Below are 22,496 nucleotides of genomic sequence, written 5' to 3' on the forward strand. Positions count from 1 at the left end.
TAGAAGGCCACGGAGCTGTGCCTGCCCGACGTGCGGCAGCATCCTAAGAAAGTTCTCAAAGAGAATTGTGTTGTAGCGGGTGAGAAACGAAGTCATAGCACAGGAGAGGAAACCAGAAGGATTTCTGCCCTGCAAAAAGCTGCCTCCTTCTGCGGCGCAGAATCCGGTAGACGGAACACAGAGGGATCGATTGTCTCCAAGCCTTGCTCCAGAGACCGGCAGGACAGGTAATTCCACGTTACCTGCCCGCACCTATACCCAGGAGGCATGGTGGCAACTTGTGGGGGCTGGGGCATGATAGGGTCCCTGTAAAAAGCCTCAGGCCATCAGTCATACGGGTTGTTCCTATCCATCTGGGAGACAGAGAGAATGACTCAACATCTAGAATACCAACAACAGTTGTGAGGACCTTACCGAGAAGCTCAGCAGGGAGGGACTACAACACTCAGGCGCTAGAGGAAGGCTACTGATTTCCACCTGGATAAGGGGACTCTGGAATTGCCTTCAGACCGGCCGGACTCTGCCTGACCTGTGATCTGGTGCTCTGGACTGTGGATGCTGAAGCCTTCAGTAAAAAGATAAAGAGACTGCACCCTTGTGTCCTCGTTCTTCACTGCGCCTCACACCATCCACCATCTACACTCTGGGAAGCCCTGGGGACATACTTCACCTGTGGGAAGGTATACTATCTATCTGACATCACATCACCCCAGCGGACCCCTAAGCAGCGTCGGTCACTCTGACCGAATACCACAGGTGGCGTCACGAACACTATCCGTATAAAGACCTTTCCTCTATTTGCAATGGACGTCCCGAGGGCCACGAACCGGGTCAGCCACCGTGATATCCCCCTTGAGAACCGAAGGGCCCGGTGCCGAGTACCCCACTGCCCTGCGGGGGCACTCCAGATACTTTGTGGCATTTGCGCAGTAATGGCTTTCTTTTGGTGACTTGACCATGCAGCCCATTTTTCTTCAAGTGCCTCCTTATTGTGCATCGTGAAACAGCCACACTGCTAGTTTTCAGAGTGTCCTGTATTTCAGCTGATGTTATTTGTGGGTTTATCTTTGCATCCTGAACAATTTTCCTGGCAGTAGAGGACAACATTTTTGTTGGTCTTCCTGACCGTGGTTTTGTTTTTACAGAGCCCCTAATTTTCCATTTATTAATCACAGTTTGAACGCTGCTGATTGGCATTATCAATTCCTTTGATATCTTTTTGTTTCTCTTTCCTGTTTTATACAGTTCAACTACCTTTTCCCGTAGATCCGTTGATAATTCTTTTGCTTACCCCATGACTCACAATCCAGAAATGGCGGTGGCTGTATAAAAGATGCAAGAGTCTGTCTGGATACCAGAAACTCACTCAGCTTTTATGCATACATACTCTGATTACAAGAAAACAGGTCACAGGTGAGGATGTTACCTTTAGTAGCCATTCAAATCCATTTGTGTCAACTTCTGTGCATGTTATCAGGTCAAAATCATCAGGGTATGTGAACTTTTGATCAGGGTCATTTGGATGTTTTGTGTTGTCATTATGATTTAAAAAGAGAAAGCACATAAATATAATAAATGGCTTCGCCCAACCACTAACCATGAGTGGAGAAAAAGTTTTGGTGTTATCATTCATATTCTCTGAAAAAAGGCCAAGAAAGTAAAAATTCTTCAGGGGTATGTAAACTTTTGACCACAGCTGTATATATTTAGCAACAGACTGGAAATCCCTAAGCCCTGCCTAGAGGCTGTATACTGCCTCTCTCCCTGCTCCTGCAACTGTCCCTAGGCTAAATGCAGAATGTATCTGATACAAACAGCAAAGCACAAGATTAGCCCTTAGAAGGACTGCTAGTGTTATGGTTCAGCATCAGCACCAGTATCAACACTAGGGGATTCTGATTATTTAAACTGTGCACACACAGGCCTGAATAACTGCTCTCTTCCGCCAATCAGAACTGTCTCAGCTGTGGAATGGTGTCAGTGAGCCGAGCATGGCGTCATCTGTCCTTTTATAACCTCTGTTGAGGTAAGGCGGCCAGCTAATCACATAAATGCCACTACCAAGATTGCTATGCATTACAGTGACTGGCAGGTAATCCCTGCATGCTCATTAGCTATGTAACAGGCACTAAACATGTGGGGCGGGGATTTGAGTTTCAAATCCAAGCACCAGCCAATACTCGTCGAGTGCCGAGCACATTTGAGCACCCATATACTTGAATGGTATCTGAGTATCACCAAGCACGTTTGCTCATCCCTAATAATTATAACTTATCTGATGGGTGGATTTCATGCACCTGTGGTGCAGTGACCAATGTTACAGCCAGGGGGCGCTGCGTGTGCACTTCAAGATGCACTTGGAGGCATAGTTGTGATGAGACAAAGTCCGGCAGAATTGTAGATGGCCGGTATGTGTGTCGCAGAGGAGGACAATCTGCGCTGTCAGTCTAAAGTTATGTTATGATCTGGGACCTGTAGTCCCACATGTAAATGTGTAAGTTCTAATGGGAGATTGGCAGGGCTAGTCATGAGAGATGGGAGGGTCAGACTAGCCACACACACACACCCACACTCCCACCCAGGGGAGTGGTTACAGGTATGTAATGTGACCAGGGTGTGGGTCACATGGTTCCTGTGTTTGGATCTGAATGGTGCAAGTGCAAGGCCCTGGAAGCCTGTGTTGGATAATCCTGGGATTTCCTGAATAGCACATGGTGGGACTTTGCTACTGGTGGCCTGGGTATTGGACGGTCCCAGCTGGGGATGGACGTCCTGAATAGTACCCGGACTGGCCACCTGTGTGATCCTGTGTAACCTGGGTGTTCGGAGGTCCTGGGAGTAGGACCGGATCCCTGAATAGCACGAGGTGAGGACCGGGATCTGCAGAGCCAGTGACAGCTACTGTTTGGGCAAGCTACAGTCCTTCGGTGGCTCTGGACTAACTGATGTGTGCCGGCCAGGCAAGTTGGTGAACCCCGTAAGGCAGCTTTCCCAGAGGACTGACAAGGAGTCAGCAGGTGGAGCAGGAGCTCCCGTCAGGTACCTTCATAAACTGTAGGTGCTTGTTGTATCATGGAATGTATTGCAATGGACTGTACATCATATGGTTTATGGAGTTTAATAAACCAGACTCATATGAGGTACCGTGCCTGAGTGCTTGAATCTTGTGCCAAGCGAGTGTCCCCCAACACACTCAGGTAGCGTAATCTCACATATGGTGTTTCGAATGCGAGCAGCGATCCAAGGAGCACATGTTGCAGCGATGGCTGGTCTGAGCCAGAGGAGTAAACGGTCTGAGAACCGGGTGTAACAGACAGGAGTCTGTGCTGACTGTGGTCAGTGAGAGACTGTGAAGTTTCTTTTTCTCAAGTCAGCTTGCTGTGGCTCGGTGAGGTCACGACGTTTGCTGTAACTCGGCGGGGTTACGAAGGTGACAAGCGTCTTGCTGTAACTCGGCGGGGTTACGAAGGTGACAAGCGGCTTGCTCTGGATCGGCGGGTCCATGAAGTCTGCGGCAGAGCATTGTGGAGTGCGGCTGCAGTTGCAGCAAGAGGTTCAGCAGCAGTGGCTTGTGATTACCAGCAGGAGCTGGAGAATTGAGAAAAAAAAAATTAATTTTTTTTTCTTTGCAGACTCTTAAAGGGCCAGTACAAGCCCAGAGACATAGGGGTGTACTGTGCGAACTGGGGCCTGAGTGCCGTGGGGAAGTCCACAGGGTGTCCCTAAAAGGGATAGTGTCCATAAAAGTGGGCGGTGACCCAAATGGGGATGATTGCCCAAAAGGGGGTGGAGTCCCAAATGGGGGCGGTAACCCGAAGAAGGGTAGTAGCTAAAAAAGAGGTGGAATCTCGAGAAATGGTGGTTTCCCAAAAGGGGCAGGAGCATCCCAAAGAGATACCGCAGACTAATTGGTGCCCGGGGCCTGTGAGTTATGTGTGTCCGGTATGTTGTGTGAACTATCCACCTGGTGAAAGTTTACGGGGGTGTGTCCTGCGGATGCAAGAGATGGAAATGTATGGACTGGTCGATTCTGGGGGCCCGGTGACTCTACTGAGGGTTGCACCTGAAGGACTCGAAATACCCGGTAGGAATATCAAGGTCACCTGCATCCATGGGCACACTAAGCATTTTCCAGTAGTCAGGGTGGTCCTAGAGATGGCCAAAGACCGTGCAATTCATGATGTGGCCGTAGTCTCAACCTTACCCTGCCCAGTGATAATTGGCCGGGACTCTAAGTTCTTCACAGACTTGTGGGAGAAGGGAGTGTCTTTACAACAGGTGAATGGAGGGCTCTCAGTTGGTGGGGTTGCGTACCTTAAAACATGTGTTCCTCCCAAAGTTGAAGGGTCAAATGTCGGGTTGACCAATGGGGAAGGAGCGTCTGCCCAACTTACAGACATGTCACCTGATATGTACCCCAAGAAGACTGTAAGTGACGTGGTTAATAAAGCCCCTGAAGCTGACACCCGGTTAGGGAGCAGCGGGAAGGTTCACCATGTTGTGGGGGGTGAGACTGGCTCTGGGGGTGACTGTGACATGACATGGCCAGTAAAAAGCGCTACAACTGAGTATGATGTACCGGTATCAGAAATATTGACACAGGGGAACGACAGGGCTCCACAGGGTGAAGACAGGATGGCAGTGACAGACATGCCAGAAGTTGTGACCTGTTTGGGTGGGGACTGTCGGTTCCAGGAAGACCGCATGGGTGTTGGTGACTCCCATTCAGATGATGACGCCAGTGGAAAAGAGTGCAGTATACCTGACTCAAGTATAAGTGGCAAGTCTTCCTCCCATCGCTGCAGATGTGGAAGAGGCAAGGGGGCTGAATCAGTCGCACCTTGTGAAGATTTAACGGAGTGTGTGAAGTACTCTGAAGTCCCCGGGAATCAGGACGAGGCTAAGGTTGTCACTACTGAAGCTCAAGAGAGGGTTGAACCTGTTAATGAAGAAATATGTAAAACTCTGAAGCAGCAGAGTGTGGGTGAGAAAGTTTGCCCATCTGAAAGTATATTTAAAGAAGTGATGGTGCGACACATGCTAGCCAAAAGAGAACAGGATCACGAAATAGAGATGATTAAAGAGACAGTGAAAGACCATGTTAAACGAGAAAGGGTCCTGAGACAAGTGGCTGAGCACAGGGTGGATGAGCTGGAGAAGGAAGTCTCTGAGCTCAAACATCACCTGTCAACGTGGCAAAATGTGAATAAAGCCTTAAGGGAAGATGTGGATGTGCTCAGGGAAGCATTAAATGGTCTTCTGCAAGAGAAGGAGATGCTGGTCACAGACTCACAGCGGCGGTACCAGAGTTGTAACGAGGTGAAGTTGTCAATGCCCATCCTGGCCATGGAGATGGAAGAGTGTAAAGCGGAGGAAGAATTGGCACTAAAAACAGCACAAGACAGTCACCCGCTCATGGCAGATGTCTTAATGGAAATGTCCATGGCAAAAGGGGAGCCATCTGTCCATGAAGAGAGTGAGACCCCGCTATTCAAGTGTGTGATAGATGTACCCGAAGATGTGCAAGAAGCCTGTACCGGTGAAGGTGTGCATGAGGCCTTTAAGAAGGGGGTCGAAGCGCATAGTGTGAACTGGGCCCCAGAGACAAAACAGTTGGTGATACTGTCTACTAAGGAAGTCACAGTGAAGCGGGTGGCTATCCTGAAGGATATGCACCTACAATGTCTTCGCACGAAACAGATGATCCTGTTGAGAAATAAGGAAGCGGCTCGACGTTTGGAGCATGCCAGGAAAGCTCAAAGTCAGCTGGGCTTTGTGGAAGACATTGTTCAAGTACCCAGAAGTCTGGTGGGGAAAGTCATTGGAAGATTTGGAAAAGTGATGCAGGACCTGGTGAATAGATCCGGTGTGGTAAGACTGAGGATTCCGGATGATGGTGAAGTCCAGGTAACTGGTGAAGATGAGATGGTTCCATTTGTTGTAATTGGCTCAGTAGATAGCCTTAGGAACATTCGAGTGCTTCTTGAATACCGGGTGACGTATTTAAAGGAGATAGAGCAGCTAAGACTGGAACGTCTGAAGATTAATAAACAGCTGCAGAATATAAGATGGCGACCACTTCCAACACAGAGTATGGAGATACGAAAAGGCACCCTAAAGAGTAGAAGAGTCAAAAGAAGTGACTCTTCTGTTAACTCAGGGCTGAGTGACCGAGGTGGGAGACCTGGTAGCAGACGTAGTAGCGAAGGGTCAGATTCAGACCAGACAGTCAGCTCGACTGTAAGTGGGTTGACCAAAAAGGGTCTGCTAAAACAAACAGATGGTGACTCAAGGGTTAAAGCCCAAGACCGACAAACTGACCGCTGGTGGCGGGGGACGCCTGTCAAAGGTGACGTGGGTTCCCGGTATCGGAACCCCATGTTTATTTCATGTGTCCACCCCAATAGGGTTGAACAAAGGGGGAGGTATGTGGTGCAGTGACCAATGTTACAGCCAGGGGGTGCTGCGTGTGCACTTCAAGATGCACTTGGAGGCATAGTTGTGATGAGACAAAGTCCGGCAGAATTGTAGATGGCCGGTATGTGTGTCGCAGAGGAGGACACTCTGCGCTGTCAGTCTAAAGTTATGTTATGGTCTGGGACCTGTAGTCCCACATGTAAATGTGTAAGTTCTAATGGGAGATTGGCAGGGCTAGTCATGAGAGAGGGGAGGGTCAGACTAGCCACACACACACCCACACTCCCACCTAGGGGAGTGGTTACAGGTATGTAATGTGACCAGGGTGTGGGTCACATGGTTCCTGTGTTTGGATCTGAATGGTGCAAGTACAAGGCCCTGGAAGCCTGTGTTGGATAATCCTGGGATTTCCTGAATAGCACATGGTGGGACTTTGCTACTGGTGGCCTGGGTATTGGACAGTCCCAGCTGGGGATGGACATCCTGAATAGTACCCGGACTGGCCACCTGTGTGATCCTGTGTTACCTGGGTGTTCGGAGGTCCTGGGAGTAGGACCGGATCCCTGAATAGCACGAGGTGAGGACCGGGATCTGCAGAGCCAGTGACAGCTACTGTTTGGGGAAGCTACAGTCCTTCGGTAGCTCTGGACTAACTGATGTGTGCCGGCCAGGCAAGTTGGTGAACCCCGTAAGGCAGCTTTCCCAGAGGACTGACAAGGAGTCAGCAGGTGGAGCAGGAGCTCCCGTCAGGTACCTTCATAAACTGTAGGTGCTTGTTGGAATGTATTGCAATGGACTGTACATCATATGGTTTATGCAGTTTAATAAACCAGACTCATGTGAGGTACCGTGCCTGAGTGCTTGAATCTTGTGCCAAGCGAGTGTCCCCCAACACACTCAGGTAGCGTAATCTCACACACCTAACTAGTATACCATCTTATTAAATATACTGACTAATTATGGCATTTAAATATTTTAAAACCTGATACCTGCATTACAGAATGTATGAGGTCACTACTCACTAATGTGTTCGGCTCTCTAAGTTGGACACATTTGTGTGAATGCCACGTTTGAGTGCCTCTGGATCTTCTGAAAGCGGCCATACACGACACCTGTGCATGCGCCGCTGGTGGTATACTTGTAGGGTGATTTGAACTTTTGTTTTGTTTTTTATATTTTTAAAAACCTTTTTTTTTTTACTTTTCACTTGCTTCAATAGTCTCCATGGGAGACTAGAAGCTGCGATCTTCTGATCACCTCTTCTAGACACAGGCAATGATCAGATCGCCTGTGTGTAGCAGAAATGCTCACTTGCTTTGTGCAACGTCCGTTTTGTGGCACTCATAGCAATCGGGAAATGGTAACTGTTATGACCTGGTGGTCAGGACAATAATGGACCTGGTGGTTAAGAGCACACGGAATGACCTGATAGTTACTGATAATAAAGGACGAGCTTTGGGACGTGGGAACTCTGCTGACCGCAATCCCTAATCCTATCAAACACACTAGAAATAGGCGTGGATTGCGCCTAACGCTCCCTATGCAACTCGGCACAGCCTAAGAAACTAGCTAGCCCTGAAGATAGAAAAATAAAGCCTACCTTGCCTCAGAGAAATTCCCCAAAGGAAAAGGCAGCCCTCCACATATAATGACTGTGATTAAAGATGAAAATACAAACACAGAGATGAAATAGATTTAGCAAAGTGAGGCCCAATTTACTGAACAGACCGAGGATAGGAAAGGTTACTTTGCGGTCAGCACAAAAACCTACAAAAAGACCACGCAGAGGGCGCAAAAAAGACCCTCCGCACCGACTCACGGTGCAGAGGTGCTCCCTCTGCGTCCCAGAGCTTCCAGCAAGCAAGAAAACAATAAAAATAGCAAGCTGGACAGAAAAATAGCAAACCAAAGAAATACAAGCTGGAACTTAGCTTCTGCTGGGAAGACAGGTTACTAGAACGATCCAGGAGTGAACTAGACCAATACTGGAACATTGACAGGTGGCATGGAGCAAAGGTCTAAGTGGAGTTAAATAGAGCAGCCAGCTAACGAATTAACCTCGTCACCTGTGGAAGGAAACTCAGAAGCAGCAGCTCCACTCACACCCACCAGAGGAAGTCCATGGACAGAACCAGCCGAAGTACAATTCATGACCACAGGAGGGAGCCCGACAACAGAATTCACAACAGTACCCCCCCCCTTGAGGAGGGGTCACCGAACCCTCACCAGAGCCCCCAGGCCAACCAGGATGAGCCAATTGAAAGGCACGAACCAGATCGGCAGCATGAACATCAGAGGCAAAAACCCAGGAATTATCTTCCTGACCATAACCCTTCCACTTGACCAGGTACTGGAGTTTCCGTCTCGAAACACGACAATCCAAAATCTTCTCCACCACATACTTCAACTCTCCCTCAACCAACACCGGGGCAGGAGGATCAACGGATGGAATCACAGGCGCCACGTATCTCCGCAATAACGACCTATGGAACACATTATGGATGGCAAAAGAAGCAGGAAGGGCCAAACGAAATGACACAGGATTGATAACCTCAGAAATCTTATACGGACCAATGAAACGAGGCTTAAACTTAGGAGAGAAAACCTTCATAGGCACATAACGAGACAACAACCAAACCAAATCCCCAACACGAAGTCGGGGACCCACACAGCGCCGGCGGTTAGCGAAACGTTGAGCCTTCTCCTGGGACAATGTCAAATTGTCCACCACATGAGTCCAAATCTGCTGCAACCTATCCACCACAGTATCTACACCAGGACAGTCCGAAGACTCAACCTGCCCTGAAGAGAAACGAGGATGGAAACCAGAATTGCAGAAAAACGGCGAAACCAAAGTAGCCGAGCTGGCCCGATTATTAAGGGCGAACTCAGCCAAAGGCAAAAAGGACACCCAATCATCCTGATCAGCAGAAACAAAGCATCTCAGATATGTTTCCAAAGTCTGATTAGTTCGTTCGGTCTGGCCATTTGTCTGAGGATGGAAAGCCGAGGAAAAAGACAAATCAATGCCCATCCTAGCACAAAAGGATCGCCAAAACCTCAAAACAAACTGGGAACCTCTGTCAGAAACGATGTTCTCCGGGATACCATGTAAACGAACCACATGCTGGAAAAATAATGGCACCAAATCAGAGGAGGAAGGCAATTTAGACAAAGGTACCAAATGGACCATCTTAGAAAAGCGATCACAAACCACCCAAATGACCGACATCTTTTGAGAGACGGGGAGATCCGAAATAAAATCCATAGAAATATGCGTCCAGGGCCTCTTCGGGATCGGCAAGGGCAAAAGCAACCCACTGGCACGAGAATAGCAGGGCTTAGCCCGAGCACAAGTCCCACAGGACTGCACAAAAGAACGCACATCCCGCGACAAAGACGGCCACCAAAAGGATCTAGCCACCAAATCTCTGGTACCAAAGATTCCAGGATGCCCAGCCAACACTGAACAATGAATCTCAGAGAACTCTACTAGTCCATCTATCAGGGACAAAGAGTTTCTCCGCTGGGCAACGGTCAGGTCTATCAGCCTGAAATTTTTGCAGCACCCGCCGCAAATCAGGGGAGATGGCAGACAAAATTACCCCCTCTTTGAGAATACCCGCCGGCTCAGGAACACCCGGAGAGTCAGGCACAAAACTCCTTGACAGGGCATCAGCCTTCACATTCTTAGAGCCCGGAAGGTACGAAACCACAAAATCAAAACGGGAGAAAAATAACGACCATCGAGCCTGTCTCGGATTCAACCGTTTGGCAGACTCAGGATAAGTCAAATTCTTGTGATCTGTCAAGACCACCACGCGATGCTTGGCTCCTTCCAGCCAATGACGCCACTCCTCGAATGCCCACTTCATGGCCAACAATTCACGATTACCAACATCATAGTTACGCTCAGCAGGTGAAAACTTTCTAGAAAAGAAATCACATGGCTTCATCACCGAGCCATCAGAACTTCTTTGCGACAAAACAGCCCCTGCTCCAATCTCAGAAGCATCAACCTCAACCTGAAACGGAAGCGAAACATCTGGCTGGCACAACACAGGGGCAGAAGAAAAACTATGCTTCAACTCCTGAAAAGCCTCTACAGCTGCAGAAGACCAATTGACCACATCAGCACCCTTCTTGGTCAAATCAGTCAACGGTTTAGCAACAGTAGAAAAATTAGCGATGAAGCGCCGATAAAAATTAGCACAGCCCAGGAACTTTTGCAGGCTCTTCACAGATGTCGGCTGAGTCCAATTATAAATGGCCTGGACTTTAACAGGGTCCATCTCGATAGTAGAAGGGGAAAAAATGAACCCCAAAAATGAAACCTTCTGAACTCCAAAGAGACACTTTGACCCCTTCACAAACAAGGAATTCGCACGAAGGACCTGGAACACCATTCTGACCTGCTTTACATGAGACTCCCAATCATCCGAAAAGACCAAAATATCATCCAAATACACAATCAGGAATTTATCCAGGTACTCTCGGAAGATGTCATGCATAAAGAACTGAAATACTGATGGAGCATTGGAAAGCCCGAATGGCATAACCAGGTACTCAAAATGGCCCTCGGGCATATTAAATGCTGTTTTCCATTCATCGCCCTGTTTAATACGCACAAGATTATACGCACCACGAAGATCTATCTTGGTGAACCAACTAGCCCCTTTAATACGAGCAAACAAATCAGACAGCAACGGCAAAGGATACTGAAATTTGACTGTAATTTTATTAAGAAGGCGGTAATCAATACAAGGTCTCAAAGAACCATCCTTCTTGGCCACAAAAACCCTGCTCCTAACGGTGATGACGACGGGCGAATATGGCCTTTCTCCAAGGATTCCTTTATATAACTCCGCATAGCGGCGTGTTCTGGCACAGATAAATTGAACAATCGGCCCTTAGGAAACTTACTACCAGGAATCAAATTAATTGCACAATCGCAATCCCTATGAGGAGGTAGGTCACTGGCTTTGGGCTCATCAAATACATCCCGATAATCCGACAAAAACTCTGGAACTTCAGGAGTGGAAGATGAAATAGACAAAAATGGAACATCACCATGTACCCCCTGGCAACCCCAGCTGGACACAGACATAGATTTCCAGTCCAATACTGGATTATGAACCTGTAGCCATGGCAACCCCAAAACGACCACATCATGCAGATTATGCAACACCAGAAAGCAGATATCCTCCTGATGTGCAGGAGCCATGCACATGGTCAATTGGGTCCAGGACTGAGGCTTATTCTTGACCAAAGGCATAGCATCAATTCCTCTCAATGGAATAGGATACTGCAAGGGCTCCAAGAAAAAACCACAGCGCCTAGCAAACTCCAAGTCCATCAAATTCAGGGCAGCGCCTGAATCCACAAATGCCATAACAGAATAGGATGACAAAGAGCAAATCAGAGTAACAGACAATAGAAATTTCGACTGTACCGTACTAATGGTGGCAGACCTAGCGAACCGCTTAGTGCGCTTAGGACAATCGGAGATAGCATGAGTGGAATCACCACAGTAAAAACACAGCCCATTCCGACGTCTGTGTTCTTGCCGTTCAGCTCTGGTCAAAGTCCTATCACACTGCATAGGCTCAGGCCTATGCTCAGATAGTACCGCCAAATGGTGCACAGCTTTACGCTCACGCAAGCGTCGATCGATCTGAATGGCCAAAGACATAGACTCATTCAGACCAGCAGGCATGGGAAACCCCACCATGACATCCTTAAGGGCTTCAGAGAGACCCCTTCTGAAGATTGCTGCCAGGGCACATTCATTCCACTGAGTGAGCACAGACCACTTTCTAAACTTCTGACAATATATCTCCGCTTCATCCTGACCCTGACACAGAGCCAGCAAGATTTTCTCTGCCTGATCCACTGAATTAGGTTCGTCATAAAGCAATACAAGCGCCAGGAAAAACGCATCAACATCACGCAATGCCGGATCTCCTGGCGCAAGGGAAAATGCCCAGTCTTGAGGGTCACCACGTAACAAAGAAATAATGATCTTTACTTGTTGAACAGGGTCACCCGAGGAGCGAGGTTTCAAGGCAAGAAACAATTTACAATTATTTTTGAAATTCAAGAACTTAGATCTATCACCAAAAAACAAATCAGGAATTGGAATCCTAGGCTTTGACATCGGATTCTGAACCACAAAATCTTGAATGTTTTGTACCCTTGTAGTGAGATTATCCATCCAAGAGGACAGACCTTGAATGTCCATGTTTACACCAGTGTCTTGAACCACCCAGAGGTAAAGGGGGAAAAGAGAGACAAAACACACTGCAAAGAAAAAAAAATGGTCTCAGAACTTCTCTTATCCCTCTATTGAGATGCATTAGTACTTTGGGCCACCTGTACTGTTATGACCTGGTGGTCAGGACAATAATGGACCTGGTGGTTAAGAGCACACGGAATGACCTGATAGTTACTGATAATAAAGGACGAGCTCTGGGACGTGGGAACTCTGCTGACCGCAATCCCTAATCCTATCAAACACACTAGAAATAGCCGTGGATTGTGCCTAATGCTCCCTATGCAACTCGGCACAGCCTAAGAAACTAGCTAGCCCTGAAGATAGAAAAATAAAGCTTACCTTGCCTCAGAGAAATTCCCCAAAGGAAAAGGCAGCCCCCCACATATAATGACTGTGAGTAAAGATGAAAATACAAACACAGAGATGAAATAGATTTAGCAAAGTGAGGCCCGACTTACTGAACAGACCGAGGATAGGAAAGGTTACTTTGCAGTCAGCACAAAAACCTACAAAAAGACCACGCAGAGGGCACAAAAAAGACCCTCCGCACCGACTCACGGTGCGGAGGTGCTCCCTCTGCGTCCCAGAGCTTCCAGCAAGCAAGAAAACAATAAAAATAGCAAGCTGGACAGAAAAATAGCAAACCAAAGAAATACAAGCTGGAACTTAGCTTCTGCTGGGAAGACAGGTTACTAGAACGATCCAGGAGTGAACTAGACCAATACTGGAACATTGACAGGTGGCATGGAGCAAAGATCTAAGAGGAGTTAAATAGAGCAGCCAGCTAACGAATTAACCTCTTCACCTGTGGAATGAAACTCAGAAACACCCACCAGAGGAAGTCCATGGACAGAACCAGCCGAAGTACCATTCATGACCACAGGAGGGAGCCCGACAACAGAATTCACAACAGGTAACCACAGGGGTCTGCTGCAGACCCCAGGTTTTCATGCCATCCCTTCAGCGATCCGCTGTCATGTGACACGGGCGTTGATGGGTGGGATTAGTGACGCGCTTCCAGCGTGATCACATTAAGTGCCAGTGCAAGGGAGTGCCAGAGCCATAGTCACGGCCAAACACTCAGGTGTATCTTTGCCATGGCCTCTGCTTATATGAAAACAGCATTCTTTCACCAGCATACCTGTGTCTTCTCCCGCTGCGCCATCAGGGATACCACTGTGGTGCTGAGGCATTTCTGCAACTGACTTCACAAGAATTGAAACACAGTCCAGTTCAAATGCAACATGTGAAACTTTACATGAACAACTTGGCAGCACATTCTTGTCAGTAACAACAACAACAAGTCCCATGCAGTTTTCATTCTGATCTTTCCCTGCACTCAGTTCCACATCCTCCAGTACATTACGGGGTAATAGCACCATAGGCGGTACTGCAGTGTTCTCCCTGTTCAGACTCACTATGCCTTGGGATTCTCTAGTCCGTTTCGCACCAGTTCTAAGAGGATCGACCCATGCACATGCTGAACAATCTGCGCCCTGTACCATTCCAGACTGCTTCCTTCTTCCAGCTATGAACTGCTGCAAACCTGCTGCTTGACACCATACTTCTGTCCTATAGATTCTGAATGGCTATACTTCTCTTCTTCTTCTTAAATGTTGAGTGACTGCTGTTGTGTCTTGGGCCTAGAGCCCATGTGGACTATTCGGTTTTCCGGGCCCTTCTCCATGTACCAGGAAACGTTCCTAACCTTATCACACAGCAGCTCCTCCTATGTTAACCATTTCCTACACTACACCATAGCTGGAAGCTCTGTACACTATAATGCCCCATCTAGTGGCCAATTCAATAACTGCACTTACCCTATACACTATACATAGCAGCATTACAACAGCATAACATTACACATATATACATATAGCCAGACATGGTAATACACATAACAGTGTAACAGTACCATTGTATAGGAGTGGTAATACACTAAATCGTGTAGCAGTACCATCATATGGTAACAAATAATAATAATCTTTATTTTTATATATTGCTAACATATTCCGCAGGACTTTACAGTTTGAACATATTATCATCGCTGTCCCCGATGGGGCTCACAATCTAAATTTCCTATCAGTATGTCTTTGGAATGTGGGAGGAAACCGGAGTACCTGGAGGAAACCCATGCAAACACGGGGAGAACATATAAACTCCTTGCAGATGTTGTCCTTGGTAGGATTTGAACCCAGGACTCCAGCGCTGCAAGTCTGTAGTGATATACACTGAGCCACAAACACTGATAATATACGGCATCGGGACGAAAGAAAAAGGCAAAGGTATAAACATAATATATAATCCCCCTACACCACTGTCAGCGATTGACAGCGGCATTTAACAGTTTAACAGCCACGGGTGGATCACGAATCCACCCGCATCTGTTAGGGGCACATGTCAGCTGTTCAAAACAGGAAGGATGTCTGCTCAGCATTGGAGCCCCAATGAAGGGGAGTGACATGACATGCGCCGTACATCTACAGCGCATGTTGTGGAGGGGTTAATATGTACCTTGTTTAATTTTATTCAACTAACAAAGATTTATTTTGGTTAATATACTCGTGGGTGTTCAGAATCGATATTGATCGCAGTATTTAATGGGTTAAACTGCACAGTTCCTGGCAGTGAGAGCCGGGTGTCAGCTGTCAGACTCGCTGAACACCTGGCGGCAATCGCGTGCGCACAGAGAATGCTATTTTTACTATGTTTTAATATGAGTACCATTAATCACTAATCTGTATATTGTTTTATTTGTCGTTTTTTTTGGGCTACTGGGCTATAAACTGACCTGAACTGTTGAGATACATCTAAAAGATTCTTTCTGAATTGTGATGAAAGATATTGAACATCACCCCCATTACTCAGCAACATTGGTTATCTTATAAATGGTTGCTTTTAGAACAACTTGTTCATTGAAGGTCTCTGAGGGTTGAAGTTTATGTCAAAGAAACGAACCATTGACAACTAGTAGATACCGGCATCGTTGGTCGCTGGAGAGCGGTCTGTGTGACAGCTCTCCAGCGACCAAACAGCGACGCTGCAGCGATCCGGATCGTTGTCGGTATCGCTGCAGCGTCGCTTAATGTGAAGGGGCCTTAACTGTGCAGCCTGCTGAAGGGAGCATCATGGTTCGGGACTTCTTCTTTGCCCCAGGGTCTGAATGCCTTGAGGGAAACATGCAAATTGTCTCTTCAGAGAGGAAGAGGACTAGAGCTCAAGTGCCACCTATTGGAAGTAGCAATCCTAACAGTCAATGTTGATCCTTTAACAAGCCTTATCACATGACTTAGGATGAAAGCCAAACCAGAATCTCAATTTGAGAGGAGCATAAATTTTCAGGTGTATCAAAATTTAACCATAGGGTAGCAAGGCCAGCAGTCTGTGGCTTCAGGTTGAAAAGATGTTGGATGATGAAGCAAGTCAATTACCCAAAGTTTGTAAGTAGTAAGTAAAACAGCCAAAGAATATTAGAAAAAAAATGTTTTACAACGGCCTTGTTCTGACCTTAACTCTATCAAGATCTTGTGTTATGATTTGAAGAGGGCTGTTCATGCAAGGCTTTGCAAAAATATTAATGAGCTGATACACATTTGGGTCCAACATTATTGTGAACATCATACTTGCTGCTACAGGAAAGTTTTGGTGGAGGTGATTGCTGCTAAGGGGAGTTATAATATACTGTATAAGGTTTCACTTGATTTTTCTCATTTTACTGTGTATGTTTAGGCAATGTGCTAAATATCATGATAATTGCATCAGTGTCCCTTGTTAGAGGAAATCTATCATCCAAAATCCATTTTGCAAAGCCAAGGCAACATATTACCTTAGATGGGTTGTCCAGGAATATTTTTTATTACTTTATAGTCTTGCAGATGTTGAAAATATCATACATAACAATGTTCACCTAACCCAGGGATGCCTCTCAATCAGTTCTCTGGTATTTGTTGACTGGAGCAATAATGTTGCAACTACAGCACAGATAATAACTGCAGACAATCACTGAGCTCAGCAATTCTGTCTATGCAGATGGCACAAACCAGTGATTGGCTGCACTGGTCACATGCTCTACAGACATTAGGTCACCACAGCAGCCTGTGAGCAAAAATCAGAGCAGCGCTAGAGAGGCATCACTGAACCTGGAGAGGGTGAGTATTAGTATGTCTGCTATTTTCACCATCTTTAAACCCTTTAAAAAAGGGCAACTACATTAGGTGATAGAAAAGGAATAAAAGAATGGAAATCTAATGAAAATTCACTTATATTGCAGTATCATTATGTGGGGCACCTTGACTGTCTATTAATGTCTATCGCTGAGGGAAACAAGAATTGGCAGGTTAAGCTTTAACCTATCCACCTCTTGTTTCCCTGGATGATTAGCAGCGCCAAGGGTATCTGTTGGCCACGTATCTCACCGCCCTCACAGCTTGCCTGTTTAGTTGTACAGATTGGCCATGTTTACAAGGGAGCCAGGATAGATTACTGTTTGTATGGCCTACAGTTTACATTATGTGGTCCTGTGTAGACTCCAATATAATGACTTGGGGACCAAATATAAAACAGTAAGCCAGTCAGAAAGTTGTATAATTGTATATGATGAAATAGATAGCAATCATAGGAGAGAAACACTTTAAAGACCACCCGTCACCCTTTTTATGGAACACAAGATTTGTGGTGAAGTAAAAATCAATCAGCTGCAGGACTAAAACAGATGAGATTAAATGTTCATGGACTTGATACAGCACCAAGTGAATACATCATTATATCATGTTCTGACTTTTTGCTTCCAAGTGTCAAAAAAATAGTACAGATTTATTCTAAAACTGTTTAAAGTCAAGAATATATTTAAATGTAAAATATTGCAAAATTGCATACTAGAAGAAACCCACAAGACTGGGCAGCAGTGTAACTTAAAGCATGTTGGACCCATTGCAAAATATTCAACAGGGCCTCCAACAAACACAGGTTTTTAATAGTATTAGTCTTTTCATATGGGACAAAGGGACCTTGTGGGTCACCCTAGTCTACAGGGCCTGGGTGTAATTGCAGCATCTAGACCTATTATAGTTACGCCCCTGAGACTCGGTAATATGAGGGTGAATCCAATATATCATGCTGTTGGCACTGTCTTACTGCTCCACAGGAATGAATGTGTTCATCAGGTCTTTTCCTTCTGGGGTGCGGGAAAAAATGACTGCCCCACAAAAGAAGAGCAGCGCGCAGAGGTTCGGTTTGTGTGGTCTTATTGGTGTCTGGTGCTGATATTTCTGGAAGACTTTGTGCACAGCATGAAGAAAGTGCTTTGTTGTGAAGAAGTGTGTGTGAATGGATTGTGAAGTTCAAGGAAAGTGTCAGCCATGAAGAAGGAGACGGATGCCCATCCATGACACATGACAACACTGAGTGTATACATGAACTGATTTTGTTGGTCTGGACTATCGCCTGTTTGGCCCCTTGAAAGAAGCCCAACAATGAAGAAGATTCACATTTGATGAAGAGGTGAAGACAGCAGTGGCTCGCAGCTCAGTCTAAATATTTTTAATGGGGAAATACAAAATCTTTATAGACAGACGGACAAAGTGTATTGAAAATCAAGGAGTATTTATCTTTTCTGAAAGTTGATAAAATAAATTCTACAGCCAGAGTGTGGAATACTTTTGAATCAATAGTACATCGTACATCGTACACCGTATATTCTCTCACCCACGGGAATTGGGTCAATAATGAAAATCACACTCTTATCAGAGTTTGAGCATAGTGTGATCTGACTCTCTCAGATGAGGAGAAGATGGAGAAAAAAAATGTCTCCATTTTCTCCACTCTGTCAGTCCGTGGAGATCAAACTGCATTCAGATGTCATGGTTTCCATGGACTCATTAACTTGCATGGCCGAGTGCGAACCGAATATTGGATCAGATTTGAACATGCTGAAATTCTTCCCTCAGACCGGTGAGGTCCAAAGAAAAAATTGAACATGTGCACACCCCCATAGCATAACATTGGTCTGAGTGTGAGCTGATGTTTTGTCGGATCTCACTCGGTCTGAAAATACGGCCATGTGCACAAGCCCATAAACAGCATGTCATTTGGTTGGGTTTGGGCACATAAATAAAGTCACAGTTACAACATTACTATGGAGTACGGTGGCACCATTCGAGCAGTGGCGAGTGAAGAATAACTAATCCATGCATTAGAGAATCTATAGAATATATAATATACACTATTCTAGCGTATGTTATTCTATGCAACAAAAGAAAAGATATAGAAAACAAGAACAACATCTTTCCATAGTGATTAGATTAAATTCCCACAATGCAGAAAATCTACGAAGAAGTCTACATAGTAAGGCAATCGAAAAGTCCGCATACAGTCAGTAACACTTACAGTTTTCCTTGTATAGGAAGATATTAAAACTCCGAAGTTACTGCGAGAATCCTTGTAGTTGAGCAGTACAAGTTCCCTCAGCACTGAACTTCTTGTTTGCCCCTCAGTGACTTTAGCTGAGAATGTCCAGGGAAGAGAAATCTTGGGATTACGCTGATAAGAGCACTTACACCAATGTTATAAAATGTTTACACTAAAAGCAGAGAAGTCATTGGCAGCCTGCCCTGCTTCTTACTGCACCAGTCTGCTGGGACCCCACAGAGCACTTGTTAATGAGATCTGGGCTTTATCAGGTCTTGCTGCTACAGGCTGCCAGCTGTAAAGTTTACTTCCCCTCCTCAAATGACACAGCTGGAAACCCCACTCCCACACTTATGTGCTCAGACTTTGCAGATTCCCATGCTACAAGGGTTCAGCATCACATTCATCCTACACACACTAAGGTTATCGCCATCTCACCTCTGAGGAATCCCAGCAGTGGATGATGAAGTGCAAGATTAACTGTGAGCAGGACAGAATGCACTGGACTGGAGCAGAAAAGGAGGATAGTCCTGTCTCTTGCTGAAATCTCAGGGTTGTTCGAAATGGGAGACAAGGCTGACTACATTATAAAAACAGGTCATATTGGAGACAGACAAGGTGTAATGGTGGACGTGATTGGTGCACAAGGGTTTGTAAAATGACTTAATAAAGTTATTTGAACACATTAGTGTGCCAAGGCTAAACATATTAGTACCATCTCACTAGTTTGCTAGGAACGGCAGTGCCTGTCCCTATTGTGTACACATTAGGAATTTATTAGTGTACTAGATGGAGGCCCGATGCTATCGCATCGGGAGGGTGGTGACTTCCCAATGGGGGCAGGCTTTGCAGCACTGAGAATCTCTCGTCCATGTGCCCACTTCCTGCATCATGTTCCCACTTCCTGCATTATTTCCTCGCTTCCTACATTATTTTCACCATCTGCCTTTGTGCACAGAGGTGATACAGAGTATATCGTAGCACTACTGGTGCACAAGTAGGTTTTCAGGCCCAATATGTGATAATATAAACTTGGCACTCAACTTAGTTTTTGCAATCCAGTAATATTTTAATGCAGTCTTGTCACAGTAGCATGAGACGTTTCGGTCCTGTATGGACCTTCCTCAGTCCGACTGCCATAATAATAGAAATATATACAGTGGGATGTATAACTGGAAGGAAGAATAACTGTATACCATGGAGACAGGTCTCAGCAGTGAATTGCTTTGTTCAACATGAAGAAGTAGTGGTTAGCGTCTGTCTCTCCTGCACCAGCGTGGTGTCCGCCACGTTGATGCAGGAGAGACAGACGCTAAACATTACATCTTCATCTTGAACAAAGCAATTCACTGCTGAGACCTGTCTCCATGGTATACAGTTATTCTTCCAGTTATACATCCCACTGTATATATTTCTATTATTACGGCAGTCGGACTGAGGAAGGTCCATAAAGGACCGAAACGTCTCATGTTACTGTGACAAGACTGCATTAAAATATTTGTGCACAGAGGGGCCTGCAGCACACCGCACAGCAGATGAGAACCCCTGCAGCAGGTGGTCAGTAGTGCCCAGCACCCCATCCACCGCCCCAACCACCAGGCTGCCCGGGCTCCGCAGTTGACGCGTTACCTGATGCCCAGCAGCATCGCACAGAGGGGCTTGCAGCACACCACACAGCAGATGAGACCTCCTGCAGCAGTTGGTCAGCAGTTCCGATGCCCTGTCCACCAGGCTGCCCAGGTTCCTCAAGTTGGCGCGTTACCTGATGCACAGCTGCATCCACTTTCTTCCTCCTTTCTTCCGGTGCCATATTGGAATACCCATCACTTGGGTATTCCAATATGGCTGTCGGCGTACTTCCACTGCAGCGCAGTGGATTGTGGGATTCCAGGACATGCAGATGGAAGTGGATGACAGACTATTTAAGGTAATTATACAAATAATAATTTTATTTATATCGCCAACATATTCCGCAGAGCTTTACAAATTATAGAGGGGACTTGTACAGACAATAGACATTACAGCATAACAGAAATCACAGTTCAAAATAGATACCAAGAGGAATGAGGGCCCTGCTCGCAAGCTTACAAAATAGATTTGTAATGACCCAGAAGGGGCCATTACAAACATGTGTGCATTCACAGGAGCTTTTGGAATAATTCATGCTTTGATGTATTGCCTGGTGTCATTCTGTCTGATTAACTGTAAATTGTTGCTCTGTAATACCACTGGAGACAAGCAGGTAGTGGCATAAGGATCAATAAGAGACTGTATTAGAGGATGTCTGATCAACATCCTCTATAGTCTGGTCACTATGGTGACCAGAGATTGTCAGCAGTTGGCAATGGGCAGTTGGAGAGAGTCAAGCCCTACTAGATGTGGGGCATAGGTACAAGGGCTGCTTGGATTGAGTACCTTGCAAGATAGTTTTTTCAGAGCCCATCACAGCAAGGCCAAACCTTTTTGCCATATCAGAGTATGAGTCCCATTGTCATCCAGCCAGGACCTGTATGGAGATCCAATGTTGCCACTGTGCTGGCAGTAAATATTTATTTTTCTTATAGCGCTCAGTTACAGCCACAGCCTACATACATACCTTCCCTGTGTACCCTCGCTGCATCTTCTTCCAGTGCCAGTCTTCCGGCTGAGCAATCAAGTGTCCCCCGCTCATTAAGATAATGAATATTCATCCCTCTCCACTCCCATAGGCGTTGAGTGAATATTCATTACTTTAAAGAGCGGGGACACGTGATCGCTCGGCTGGAAGAGCTGCTGGCGCTGGAAAGAGATGCAGCGAGGGCACACAGGAAAGGTAAGTAGGATTTTTTTTTATAGGAACCATGTATACAAGGATAGGGGATAAGGAGCCATGCATACAAGGATGGGGAGCCATGTATATAAGGATGGGGATGGGGTTCCATGCATCCCAGGATAGTGATAAGGGGATAATGCATACCCGGCTTATACTCGAGTCAATAAGTCTTCCCAGTATTTAGTGGCAAAAGTAGATGCCTCGGCTTATACTCGATTATATACGGTAAATTCGCAATGTGGACTCCTTCTGCCGTTAGGGTACCGCAATGTGATGGTTTTCAAAATCTATTGCACTTCACCAAAACACTCATTGTTCTTGAAAAAAAGGACTTTTTGTTAACTATGGGTTTTGTAGAAAAGATAATGTTTGCAGTTCCTAAAGAAGAATAAACCATGGTCCCAGTGCTGAATATCTCAAGTGTTCCAGAGAGCTGCTCCCACAGAAAAGCACTACTTCTGAGGATTGACGTGTAATTGTTTTATTTCACTGTGCAGCTAGAATCCTAGGAAATGTACTTATGTTGCATATACCCTTAACCAGAGGTCTCCTTAAATGTTGCTAGAGCCAGCGGATGATGTGTCTTGG

General features: G+C 46.0%; 1 protein-coding gene across 1 annotated transcript in view; it reads right to left on the bottom strand.

The window, feature by feature from the left end:
* The window catches only part of FREM1 (FRAS1 related extracellular matrix 1), a 375,192-nt gene extending 355,846 nt beyond the window's left edge, over positions 1-19,346 (bottom strand). Inside the window, exon 1 of the mRNA XM_069765123.1 lies at positions 19,076-19,346. The gene's annotated coding sequence lies outside the window, so the exon portion shown is untranslated. The remainder of the gene's footprint in view (positions 1-19,075) is intronic.
* Positions 19,347-22,496: the final 3,150 nt, after the last annotated feature.

The sequence above is a fragment of the Ranitomeya imitator genome, chromosome 1 (genome assembly GCF_032444005.1).
Source record: "Ranitomeya imitator isolate aRanImi1 chromosome 1, aRanImi1.pri, whole genome shotgun sequence".
In the NCBI taxonomy this organism is placed as follows: Eukaryota; Metazoa; Chordata; class Amphibia; order Anura; family Dendrobatidae; genus Ranitomeya; species Ranitomeya imitator.